We start from the raw sequence: 13,420 nt of genomic DNA on the forward strand, positions 1-13,420 counted from the left end.
GCAGATGGGTTTCTAAGAGGGTGAGGGGCTGTTTGGGGCACCAGTGGGGGAGGAAGCATGTTGGGGGGGAGGGATGAGAAGTGCCTAAACACACAGGCTCTCTGTGGCACTCTCTGGTGCAGGAGAGCCCAGGCCGTGGCTCAGAGTATTCCTACGTGATGTGCTATCAGCTGGGGGGCCCTGGAGCAGCTCTGGCTCTTAGCTCTTTACATTCAAATCAGTAAATCACCCCATACTTTCAAGGACAGGTAACAAATGGTCTAAACCTAGAAACAAATCTTTATTTGAAACAATTGGAAGTTTTAATAATATCATTTAAATGTCTGTTTATGTGGCTTGACTGATAGTTTCTTATACAGAAGGCACCAATAAATGCTAATTAATAATAAATGTCAAATAATTATAAGATGATGATAAAGTCAGTATCACTTTATAATTATAATCAGGAAGATAATTGATAGTTAAACTCTAAACAAAGAATACAGAAAATAGTTCATGTAGGCTCAATTCTCTTGCAGTCTCCATTAAATTCATTGAAGAAGAAACTTTTAAAAATCAAAATAAAATTAACAATATCATATTTTTTTAAAAGATTTTGTTTGTTTGTTTGTTTGTTTAATTTGTTTATTTCAGAGAAAGAGGGAGACAGAGCATGAACAAGGGGGAGGGCCAGAGGCAGAGGGAGACACAGGCTCCCCGCTGAGCAGGGAGCTGGATGTGTGGCTCCATCCCAGGACCCGGGGATCATGCCCTGCGCCAAAGGCAGATGCTCAACCACCGAGCCTCCCAGGTGCCCCTACAATATATTCTTGACAAATGAGTTAGGACCTCACAAGAAAATGAAAAAACAAAAACACAATGACCTGGTCTCTAACGATGAATTACATACTGAGTTTGCAAATCAACACAAATGGTGAAAGATTTGCGTGCATTATAAATTGCTTAAACATCCATGAAGACAAGAATACTGAGGATCTAGTAAAATGTGAACATATAGATTTCTGCTATTCAGAAAATAGCACAATAAATCATAAGTAAATATATGTACTAACTACATATGTATTAAATATATATGTGAAAACTTTATGTTAATTGAAGTTCACATAAATGAATTTTAAAAGCCAGTAGGAATACGGACAAGAAAGTCAAATGTATATATTTTGATAAGTAACGCATTTGATAAGGTGCAGCTTGTGCCACTAAATGTGCAGTGAGGAGAAGCCAGCATCGCTGTGTGTGCTTCCGAGGCAGTTCCCGGAGCTGACGGGCCCCTCCTCCACCAACTAGCCAGGTGTGGCAGCCAGCTAACCTCTTCTTCAAACGTCTCCTGTCACCCCGAGATGACTCCCCGTCCTTGGTGGTTTGTTCTCAGAGTCCTGCCCCAAGTCTCCCTCAGCTACAGTAACAGCTTCAGTTCAACAATCCCACCTATAAATCTGCTTATGCTGCTCAAATGTCAAACAATTACAGGTTCTGGAAAATCTACCTTTTTATCCATTGGCAGCCGTGCCTTCGTGTAATGAGTCACCAATACCAGCAGATATTTGATCACACTGTGGTGCAATGATTTACAGCTGCTTGAAAATGTCTTTTTCAAGTGCAAACAGGGCACCTGGGTGGCTCAGCAGTGGAGCATCTGCCTCCGGCCCAGGGCGTGACCCCAGGGTCCCGGGATCGAGTCCTGCGTCGGGATCCCCGCAGGGAGCCTGCTTCTCCCTCTGCCAGTGTCTCTGCCTCTCTCTCTCTCTCATGAATAAATAAATAAAATCTTTAAAAAATAAAAATCCAAACAATTTATTAATTTTCTGAAAGTCTCTGCATTTTAATAAAATGTAGATTAAACTTCTGCTATAGACCCAGAAACTGCCTTTGATCATCGGCTCTCAGCACCAGCTACCACCTCCAGGGACCCAGGAGCCCCCTGAGGGCCGGTGTGCCAGTCCTGGTGTTTCACCCTGTGGCCCGGCCTGGCTACAGACTCTGTCCACATCTATAATGTGGTTATAGTATAGTTCACCTGGGTTTTCCAGAGAAATTTAAAAAACCAAATAAAGATTATTTGAGTTGAAGTATCTGTAAGGTGCGGAGCACTATCTAACATGAGATCCATAGGGAGGGGAGAGGAGACAGGGAACAGAAGGGAACCAAGCAGGAAGGAGAAGGGGGAGAGTCACGGTGCTGAGTTAAGACACCAGCACATGAGATAAATATATAGAAAAAAAATGGAATAAATAATTTTATCCTCGGAGCTTTAGTGGAGACATTCCCCCTAACACAGCAGAAGGGGACTTCTTAGGGTGAACAGCTCAGCTTTCCAAGTGCCATCTGTAGGAGGTGCTCCCGGGGATGGTAGTGGCTCCTCACAGACCAACCACCCCCAGCCATAAACTCAAGACAATATATAAGCAGCTTCGAGGAGGCACCAGACGGCCCCCAGCGCAGACCGACCCTGGGTGGAGTCTGTATTTAGAAGAGGGAGGACGCAAATTCTTGTTTCCTGTGGCTCTCAGCCTAAAGGCCAGCCCGGTCCCGGGCAGGGATAGCAGGTGTTTGCATCGAAAGTCCGCAGCCTTGCTGGTGGAGAACCAGAGAACAGAACTTGAGCAGCCCAGAGACCCTGGGAAAGGAGAAAGCCAGCAAGAGGAGCCCTCACTTCTGTGGTTGCCTAAGTCTCATGGGAGATTCCAGCTACGGGGCTTACCCGTGGGTCTCTTCGCCAGGGCAGATGCAGTTGTCAAATAATCTCACCACAGCCTAGGAGCATATTGTGATATTATTTATTCTGGAATAAACTATGTTGAAAGAAACTGGTAATTGGTGGAAATGACCGTGCCACAGAGCACGTCGGTGTAGGCCACCGTAACGTTTGATGGGAGTGAAAGTTTTAGTAACATTTTGCTGTACAAATTTTTTTTTTTCATTGATTCAATACAACAAACTTTGAATAAAAGGCAGGCATAGTCCTCCGGGAGACGGAAGCCCCCGTGGAGCTGGCGCACGAGTCTGGAGCGGTGGCCTCAGTGTCCCGGGGAGCGTGATGCCTGGAGGCACCCCCCAGAGGCCTGCAGGCTCCGAGACCAGGCAGCAGCCAGCTGCTTTCCGCAGGCTGTTGTCATACGTGCACACCCTGTGATTTGTCACCGTCGTCACGGCCTCGGTGGGCGCGGGGAGGCCGTCTCGACCGCAGGGGTGCACGGGCTCTGCTCCAGAGGCAGGTGGGCAGCAGGGCTCTCCTCGAGTGAACCAAGGGGTGCGGCGAAGCCCAGAAACACATTCCAGAACAGCGACTTGGGCTTCAGCCTTACCCTCCTCCTGCTTCCCTAACTAGTGAGCCCAGCGCATCTGTGACGGGCTTCAGTCTACACTGGCACGGAAGTTACGTGTTTTCTCCTACAAATTAGTTGGACCGTCCAAGTCTGGCAGCCCCATCACGATGCGGCGGACACCCGGCAGAGCCACAGGACCCCTCCCACGGGGCCTCAAGGTCGTGGGACTGATGCCCCATCCCAGGGGACGTCCCAAATGCCACCAGTCGTTCCCTTCACTCACCCACTGCTTCTCTCTTCCTCCCCACCCCGCGTTCCTGTTTTTGTTTCTGGCTCTTGGTCAGCTTTGGTTCGGCGCCAGTTTGGCCAGGATCCGGCTCTTTCTTCCCCACTGGCCGCAGCAGAGCCCAGGAGCCGGCTTCCCGGTTGGCCGTTAAGAGACCCCTGTCCCCTGGGGCCGGAGCAATCCACTTGCACTGGCCGGGAGGTGACAAAGTCTGGCTTACTCTCCTGTGTTCCGTCTGTGTGCCCACCTGCCTCAAAAGGATGCTTTGGGTCCCTTAAAAAGAAGAGGGAGTCTCTGAGGGCTGCATCAGATGAGGGCTGCATCAGGTGAGGGATGCATCAGGTACATCAGGTGAAGGCTGCATCAGGTGAGAGCTGCATCAGGTGAGGGCTGCATCAGGTGCACCAGGTGAGGGCTGCATCAGGTGCACCAGGTGAGGGATGCATCAGGTGAGGGATGCGTCAGGTGAGGGCTGCATCAGGTGCATCAGCTGAGGGCTGCGTCAGGTGAGGGGTGGCTTCAGTGCCCACTTCACCTGGGCTGGGGTTGTGGAAAGCAAGCTGTGAGAGCTCTGCACTGTGTGTCTCCGGCGAGACTTTTCTCATTTTCTCTTTACCTCTCGCACCAAGCACCTGAAATATCATCTATATCAAGAGTGTAGTAATAGATTATAAAGTCTGTCACAATAAATAAATGTTCTTATTGGCTTATAGCCACTAAGAATGCTTATATAAATGTAATGTTCCCAGAATTCTCAGAAAATATAGAAACTGAATTTCTGATACTTCATTTAATGTGCTAACCTTTTAAGAGAAACTCTTTCTCCCCAAAACTTCTACCACTTTTAGCATTTTTTTTTCTATAAGAAACAAAGTTAGGGATCCCTGGGTGGCTCAGCGGTTTGGCATCTGCCTTTGGCCCAGGGCGTGACCCCGGGGTCCTGGGATCAAGTCCCGTGTCAGGCTCCCTGCATGGAGCCTGCTTCTCCCTCTGCCTGTGTCTCTGCCTCTCTCTGTGTGTCTCTCATGAATAAATAAATAAAATCTTAAAAAAAAGAAACAAAGTTAATATAATCAAAGTGATTAAACAAATTGCTTTGTAATCACTACATTAATAAGTTTGGTTTAAAAACAGCTCATATAAAAAAACAGCTCATATGCTTTGTTCTTGATTTTAACTATATGAAGTATAATGCAAGTGTACATTTTATTTTTTCTTCTAAATTTGAGTTGGTTTTACCCTGAATAGATTAGATAATCTGAACTTCCCGTACTTCTTATGTTGATCAATGTTAATATTACTTCCATATGAAGTTTCAGATTTAAAAAATGTAAAATTGAGTTCAACTATATCATTCAATATATATTCATAATTCATTGAATCTGACAAGCTTTATTATACCAACACTAATTATTTTCTGTAGAATGTCATTTTTATATATCATTTCCAAGGTCCTTAATTAACTTTAAGACTTTGCATTAATAGGGATCCCTGGGTGGCGCAGCGGTTTGGCGCCTGCCTTTGGCCCAGGGCGCGATCCTGGAGACCCAGGATCGAATCCCACATCAGGCTCCCGGTGCATGGAGCCTGCTTCTCCCTCTGCCTCTCTCTCTCTCTCTGTGACTATCATAAATAAAAAAAAAAAAAAAAAAAAATTTAAAAAAGACTTTGCATTAATATTAAGCTAATCAATAGTTAATCTTTAAGTATTCATTTCTTCTTATTTTTATATGCCACCGAGCACTGACGCCTTTGGGCCATGTTAAAATAGGTCCATTTTTACCACTTCGATGGGCGCACTGTAGGGGTTCTCTTCTGCTTGTGAGCCTCACTGACTGTGGTGGATGTGGCCCCCAGTATTCAGTCAATGCAGGGCCCCTCTCCGTGTCTCTTCTGGTCCCACAGACCCTGACTCCTCCATCTGCCCAATTCTGCTTCCTCCCTCTCCTCCCAATGGTTTTATTGAGTTTTTTTTTATTGAGTTTCTTTGCTTTGGACCCTGGACACCAATGCACCCCCCGCTCGGCCTCAGCAATTGCTCAGAGGCCCCTGTGTGTGACATCGCTCAATGCTGCAGGATGGCAGCCAGTTCTCAGCCCCCATCCCCCAATCCTGTCTGTGAAATAGAAGTTAATGACTTTGGTTAACACTGATAATCAATACTGGTGACTGAGACCATGCTCGGAGCAATAGTGGCAAAGAAATATGACAGTGCACTCACGGTGTGCTTTGGTTTCTGAAGGAAGAGATTCATTTGTCTAAAATAAAGTATTTGTTTACTCCAGAATGGGAAAGAGGCTCAACCTGAAGGAAAATAGAAGATTTGGGGACACCCGGGTGGCTCAGCAGTTTGGCGCCTGCCTTTGGCTCAGGTCCTGACCCTGGGGTCCTGGGATGGAGTCTCACGTCGGGCTCCCTGCATGGAGCCTGCTTGTCCCTCTGCCTGTGTTTCCGCCTCTCTCTCTTTGTGTCTCTCATGAATAAATAAAATCCTAAAAAAGAAAAGAAAAGAAAAAAAGTGGATTTGAAGAAAGTGAGCTTCATTTTCCTTGGTTTTAAAATCCTGCAAATAAAGAGTCTGAAGAGAAACAATGAATTATGTTAGAATTTTGGCAAAATTTGTTCATATTTAATGGATTTTCTGATAAGAAAGTATAAAAGTGTCTAAATTCTTTACTGCCAAATATATAAATGCAAGAATGGAATTTGGAGGGACACCTGGGTGGCTCAGTGGTTGAGCCTTTGGCTCAGGCTATGATCCTAGGGTCCCGGGATCGAGTCCCACATCGGGCTCCCTGCATGGAGCCTACTTCTCCCTCTGCCTATGTCTTTGCCTCTCTCTCTCTCTCTCTCTCTATCATGAATAAGTAAAAAATTTTAAAAAAATCTTTAAAATCCCAGAAAGGCGAAGGCAACACCTTGCACTCAAGAGACGGGTGAGGCTTGGGAGCAAGGGGTTCCCAGCGTGGAGACAGGGCGCCGGCAGACACTCGGGTTTCCGTACTAGAGGTGATGGGGCTCGCTGCACGCCAGGCCCTGCAGGCCCTGGAGGACGGGTGCTGGGGCTGCTGCCCCTGGTCTGGGGTTGGCCTGGGCCCGGGCAGCCGGGGCTCGGGAGGAAGAGCCGATATCACCACACCGAGGTCATCCTCGTCACCGAGGAGCAGGGGCCGACCTCGGTGTGCTCATGGCAGCCCCTGAGGCCCTCCTGAGGGAAGGGCTCGCGCCGCTCTCCGGGGCCAGGAGGGAAGGGGCCTCCGGCAGCCTGGGAGCCGCAGCTGGGGCACCGCAAGGCTTGGCTCTGGGCTCACGCGTCTCCTGGAGCCCGAAGGCGGACCTTGCGGCGACGGTGAGCAGAGCCACCAAGCTAGGGGCGGGGATGCAGAGGCAGCTCCCGGGGGCCGGGCCCGAGGGTGGCCGCGGGGGCCTGAGGGGTCTGTCTCCGTGGGATGGCCGCGGGGGCCTGTGGCGTCTGTCTCCGTGGGATGGCCGCGGGGGCCTGTGGGGTCTGTCTCCGTGGGATGGCCGCGGGGGCCTGTGGGGTCTGTCTCCGTGGGATGGCCGCCGGGGCCTGAGGGGTCTGTCTCCGTGGGATGGCCGCGGGGGCCTGAGGGGTCTGTCTCCGTGGGATGGCCGCGGGGGCCTGTGGCGTCTGTCTCCGTGGGATGGCCGCGGGGGCCTGAGGGGTCTGTCTCCGTGGGATGGCCGTGGGAGCCTGAGGGGTCTGTCTCCGTGGGATGGCCGTGGGGGCCTGTGGGGTCTGTCTCCATGGGATGGCCGCGGGGGCCTGTGGCGTCTGTCTCCGTGGGATGGCCGCGGGGGCCTGTGGCGTCTGTCTCCGTGGGATGGCCGCGGGGGCCTGTGGGGTCTGTCTCCGTGGGATGGCCGCGGGGGCCTGTGGCGTCTGTCTCCGTGGGATGGCCGCGGGGGCCTGTGGCGTCTGTCTCCGTGGGATGGCCGCGGGGGCCTGTGGGTCTGTCTCCGTGGGATGGCCGCGGGGGCCTGAGGGGTCTGTCTCCGTGGGATGGCCGCGGGGGCCTGTGGGGTCTGTCTCCGTGGGATGGCCGCGGGGGCCTGAGGGGTCTGTCTCCGTGGGATGGCCGCGGGGGCCTGTGGGGTCTGTCTCCGTGGGATGGCCGTGGGGACCTGTGGGGTCTGTCTCCATGGGATGGCCGCGGGGGCCTGAGGGGTCTGTCTCCGTGGGATGGCCGCGGGGGCCTGTGGCGTCTGTCTCCGTGGGATGGCCGCGGGGGCCTGTGGGGTCTGTCTCCGTGGGATGGCCGCGGGGCCTGTGGCGTCTGTCTCCGTGGGATGGCCGCGGGGGCCTGAGGGGTCTGTCTCCGTGGGATGGCCGCGGGGGCCTGTGGGGTCTGTCTCCGTGGGATGGCCGCGGGGGCCTGAGGGGTCTGTCTCCATGGGATGGCCGCGGGGGCCTGAGGGGTCTGTCTCCGTGGGATGGCCGCGGGGGCCTGAGGGGTCTGTCTCCGTGGGATGGCCGCGGGGGCCTGAGGGGTCTGTCTCCATGGGATGGCCGCGGGGGCCTGAGGGGTCTGTCTCCGTGGGATGGCCGCGGGGGCCTGAGGGGTCTGTCTCCGTGGGATGGCCGCGGGGGCCTGTGGCGTCTGTCTCCGTGGGATGGCCGCCGGGGCCTGTGGGGTCTGTCTCCGTGGGATGGCCGTGGGAGCCTGAGGGGTCTGTCTCCGTGGGATGGCCGCGGGGGCCTGTGGGGTCTGTCTCCGTGGGATGGCCGCAGGGACCTGAGGGGTCTGTCTCCGTGGGATGGCCGTGGGGGCCTGTGGGGTCTGTCTCCATGGGATGGCCGCCGGGGCCTGTGGCGTCTGTCTCCGTGGGAACTGGCCCAGAGCTCAGTCCGCTTCCTCCCAGCAGCGGGGCGGCTTGTGAACCCCACGTCCCGCTGGGAAGAAGCGGCCGGGCTTGCACACGATGGTTCTTCATAAATGTCAGGAGCACAGAGGCTTCCCTCCTCTCCGGTCAACGTCTCCTCCGTAGTATTTTCCTACATCTGGGGTTTCCGTGAGCCCAGTAGCCGTTCAGGGGGCTGCTCCCTAACAGCCTGGAGCTAGGCAGCCAGGTTCATGGTCCCGCTTTTCCTGTCCTACCTCTGTTTCCGTGGGTTGGGTAGGAGCCTGGCTCCGGGGCCTTCCCTGCTTTCCCTGCGTCGCCCGGTCTGCCCCGAACTGGTTGCGACGTCATTCGTAGGACCCCAAGGACCGTGGAATGCCCCCTCCTCAGTGGGCTGTGCAGGAAAGCTGAACAGATTCCTCCGTGGTTTAGTGTCCCGGCCTTGGAGAAGAGCACAGGGAAGAACTTTGAGGCCTCTAGAGGGTAAAGGCTATTTGCAAGTGCAGTCCCCGAGTCCTCGTGCAATGCCCAAAGTGGTTAACGTCCTGGCCTCATCCGTGACGACAGGTGGAGCCCTAGGTCTGCCGACAGACGATGAGGGCCCGACCTGGCTTAACACACAGGGCACCTGCATCAAGGAATCAGCCTGGCCTTCCCGCCTTAGGGGCAACACTGGCAGGTGACTTATTAGGGGGCCTGTTACGCAAAGAACGACACCAAACCTGTAAATAGGAAGACAGCTGACAGCCTGTTCAATTTTTTAAAAAAAGATGAAAGTTGCTGGAGGGTAGTGCATGGGGGAAGGGGTAATTGGGTGATGGGCATTAAAGAGGGCACTTAATATAATGAGTACTAAGTATTATATGCAACGGATGAATATATAAATTCTATCCCTTAAACTAAGGTATGTTAAGAAAATGGACTTTATAAAATAATTTTTAAAAAGCAAGTATACATACGGGGAATATTAGAAAGTGACCATACCTGCCCAATGAAAGGCTCAGAAAAGACCTGAGAAACCCTTAAATTTACACCTCAGGTTGATCCTTGCCACAGAGAAAATCTTCAAGAACCGAAAATAAAGAAAAACAGCAATAAAACTCAGCAAATCCTGAGGGGAAGGGGAGAATCTGATCTCCAGAATACCACATTGTTAGAGTCAGTGTTCCGTGTTGAATAACAACCCCCCCCCCCAAAAAAAAATCAAAAGGTGCACAAAGAAACAGGAAACTATGGCCCATTCAGAGGAAAGATAATAAATAAACAGATAAAATAAATCAAACTATGGCAGGGCACCTGGGTGTCTCAGTTGGTGAAGCTTCCAACTCTTGATCTCAGCTCAGGTCTTGATCTCCGGGTCATAAGTTGAAGTTCTGCATTGCACTCAATGCTTGCACTCTATGCAACTCCCATCCATGTCACCACAGACCCTCTCATAGGTTTTCCTAAGAGCTTCTCCCTGAGGCCCCTCGGGTCACGCTCTCTAGCCCTTTACCGTGATTGGCCCACAGTCTGGGGCGCACTCTTCCCCCACCCACTTCCTCCATTAGTGACTCCAGGAAACTGGAGGCTCCACTGCCCCTCCTGTGATTCTGCCTGATTTCTCTGCTAAGTGTTTTTCCATCTGGGAAGAATCTGGTGCGGACTTTGTAAAGTTCCTGCTTCTCTGGGCCTGGACTTTCCTCTCCCGGAGGCTTTAGCCACCTGGATTTAGCCCGACTCCTCATGGGGTCCCTCCCCACTTGATTCTTTTTTATTTTTTTCTTACTTCCTACATTGTTAGAAGTGAAAACCCTTCTCTCTGTAGCATTTCAGCTGTTCTCTCTTTAAATCTCAGGTCAAATTCATAGATTTTCAAGATGGTTTGAAAGTTATCTAGGTAAGTTGGTGGGGCCAGGTGAGTTGAGGACCCCTACTCCTCTGCCATCTTGCCCCCTAATTTGCCTCTAAAACTATAACTGTTTTATTTGCTAAGACATATAATATCTCCCCCCTTGCCCTCCCCCTTGCCCTCCCCCTTGATAATCTGCTTCTTTCTCAATATTTTCTGTGGCAGGTAATGTTACTACTGCTTTTTATCTAAACATCCAAGTCAACAGTTGAAGTGTCACCTCTGACTGCTTTCTGCTCACACTGCAGAACCAGCCAGTCAGCAAGTTCTACATCCAAATTGCATATTGAATCTGACCACTTTTTTTACCTTCACTGCCACAACTCCCATTCATGTCACCACAGACCCTCTCATAGGTTTTTCTAAGAGCCTCCCCTTGGGTCTCCTACCTGCTTGTACTTCTATCCTTTATCTATTCAGAAGTGAGAGTGAACTTTCTCAAACATAAATATTCCCATGGCTTTTCATTAGAATAAAATCCAAACTCCTTAGCATAGTTCATAAAGCTTTCATGATCTAGTCTTTCTCACCTTCCCAGCAACATTGTCTTCTTCCATTTCAGTGATGTTGTCTTCTGAGCATTCCTTAAATGCTCTGAGATCAGCCATGTCCTAGGGCTTTTGAATTTTCTATTCCCTCCACCTAGGCAGACCTTTCCCCAAGAATTTCTAAATCCAGTAGAACAGAGTGTTTTCTTATTCTCCACCATATCTGTAGGGTACAGAATAGTACTTGAGATAGTCAATAAATATTTTCTGAATGAGTGAATAAAGAAAATATGAAAACACAAATGAGGTCAGATATATAAGCAATGGAATAATGGGAAAAAAAGTTCAGATAAGTGCAATAATTCCAAAATTCCAAAAGACAGACAATCTCTCTGTTTAAAGTTTCACTGCCTGGTTAGATGTTTACACTAAGAAAACTTAAAAGTAGCCTTTACTCGATAAATAAAAATAAAACAGAAATAACAAAAAATATTAGTAGTTGCTACTTTGCTATGAGTGATGAAAGGCTATGTTCTTCTGAGTCAAGGTCCCTCATTTATCTAGAGTTCAGAGAAGAACACCTTCACACCACAGAGAAATAAGAACTGTGCTAAATTAAGCCATTGGGAAATGAGTTGATTTAATTAATGCTGATTTTCTAAAAGATGCAGAATTTTCCAAAGAATGCTTAACACTAGCAAAATTAGCAACAAAGAATGTTTCACACTTGTAATTGAAAAATGTAAAATGCGTACATCAGTAAATCCCAAAAGATGTCATTAGAGACAAATAATTAAGAAGTTGCTTTTTCTAGGAAAGGGAAAGGCTGAGTATTGACTGGGCAGAGAGCAGTTTCCAGGGTCATTTTAAGGAGTTGGTAGGCTCTGAATTCTTTTACTATGGAGGCTCCACTCTGCATCATATAAAACATATCAAACCCTTATCCTACACTAAATATAATTTTCAGCTATAAATTTTTTGAAAAGATGTTTATAATTTTACTTTTAAAATTAGTTGGCTACAGGTAACATTTGATTTATGGTTGGCTATGATTTGTTAGCTATTGCTAGGTGTACTCAGGAAATATTTCAAAGTAAGAAATCCCAAATTCCAAAATTACATTCAAATCCAATGAAATTTATATAAATACTAAAGTTGACAAGACAGTGGACATATTGTTATAGTTATGTATTTTTAATTACATATTTATTGCTTTCAATTTTTTAGTTTTTTTTTTTTTTCACCTTATTTGAGGCCCATACATATATTTTTTTTTCAGGATTCAAACATTTTTGTCAGCCTCAGAAAAGCTTGTAGGCTCCAGGATTTGTGCCTATGTTGCCCAATGGATTAAGTAACCCTGAAGATGATTCTTCCAGAATTATTCTGGATGAGGAAAAATTCATCCTCAAAACATGGAGTCTAAGACAGAGCCTTGAGAGGAAACTAAAACAAAAAGTCAAATATTGTCCAAAGATGAAAAAAATAAAATCTATGTGTGAGACAACAACAGGACAAAAGTAAGAAACGTGAGAATAGAGGATGCCTGAGTGGCCCAGTGGTTGAGCATCTGGCTTCAGCTCAGGGAGTGATCCTGGGGTCCTGGGATGGAGTCCCACATATGGCTCCCTGCAGGGAGCTTGCTTCTCCTTCTGCCTATGTCTCTACCTCTCTCTGTGTGTCTCTCATGAATAAATAAATTAAAAAAAAGAAATGTGAGATTAAACCTGAAGAACGGGAGTGAGGGGGATCCTTGAGTAGCTCAGTGGTTTAGCGCCTGCCTTCGGCCCAGGGTGTGATCCTGGAGTCTCGGGATTGAGTCCCGCATCGGGCTCCCTGCATGGAGCCTGCTTCACCCTCTGTCTGTGTATCTGCCTCTCTCTCTCTCTCTCTCTCTCTCTCTGTGCGTCTCTCATGAATAAATTAAAAATAAATAAAATCTTTTTTTAAAAAAAGAATAGGAGTGCATGGGAGGAAAGGGGAAATGGGTATTTAAGCAGTGAGATCACCTGTAGGCACTGGTGGCTCTGTGACTTCTATAGAGGTGAGAGCTGCTAAAAACCTGGTATTTAAGAATACTGTATTTTTGTGGTTGATGTGGGGCAAAAAATGACACCTGCACTGACACTGTTCTTACCCTCCTAAGTTTTCTGAGATCTGTAGCTCCCCTTCCAGGCTGTCCTGAAGTTTGAATGAAGGACCATTGACTCTGACCCCGGAAAAGACTGTCTCTTTCCGGATTTGTTTCTTTATTCTTGATTGGACTTGTCCAATGGAAATTGTTCAGTTGCTGGGGCAGATTTCTTCTGTCAGTGAAGCTGACTTCTGCTCCCAAGATTCAAAGTGATTTCCACATCCACTCTCACTCCCTTATACTTTAACTTACAGAGCCATGTGGCCTCAATGATTAAAGGGTTTCTCTGCCTGTGTTGTAACAGCTCAGCCCTCTAACTTTCCCTATTTCTCACTAAATTCAAGTTTCCAGTCTGAAGAAGACCATTAGATTTTCATTTGATTTTGAAACCGAGATAATTGATATACCACATCCAAAAATTGTTTTCATAGCTTCTCCCTAATGGTAAAATCAATTATCTGTTTACCTAATCCCTGCAAAAGAATTCCTGGA

At 48.6% G+C, this 13,420-nt stretch overlaps 1 long non-coding RNA gene across 2 annotated transcripts; it reads right to left on the reverse strand.

Annotated features, from left to right (window-relative positions):
* Window positions 1-261: 261 nt before the first annotated feature.
* LOC112644119 (uncharacterized) lies at window positions 262-9,895 on the reverse strand. 2 transcript variants are annotated; one of them, XR_003126140.3, is made up of 4 exons: window positions 9,712-9,895; window positions 8,673-8,856; window positions 5,774-6,044; window positions 262-4,196 (listed from the first exon to the last, which is right to left on the reverse strand). It is a non-coding gene; the product is annotated as an uncharacterized LOC112644119 (long non-coding RNA). The 2 variants fall into 2 exon arrangements; XR_003126141.3 differs by having other exon boundaries at window positions 5,857-6,044; window positions 9,712-9,883.
* Between the last annotated feature and the right edge of the window lie 3,525 nt (window positions 9,896-13,420).

This window comes from Canis lupus, chromosome 1 (assembly GCF_003254725.2).
Source record: "Canis lupus dingo isolate Sandy chromosome 1, ASM325472v2, whole genome shotgun sequence".
NCBI classification, from domain to species: domain Eukaryota; kingdom Metazoa; phylum Chordata; class Mammalia; order Carnivora; family Canidae; genus Canis; species Canis lupus.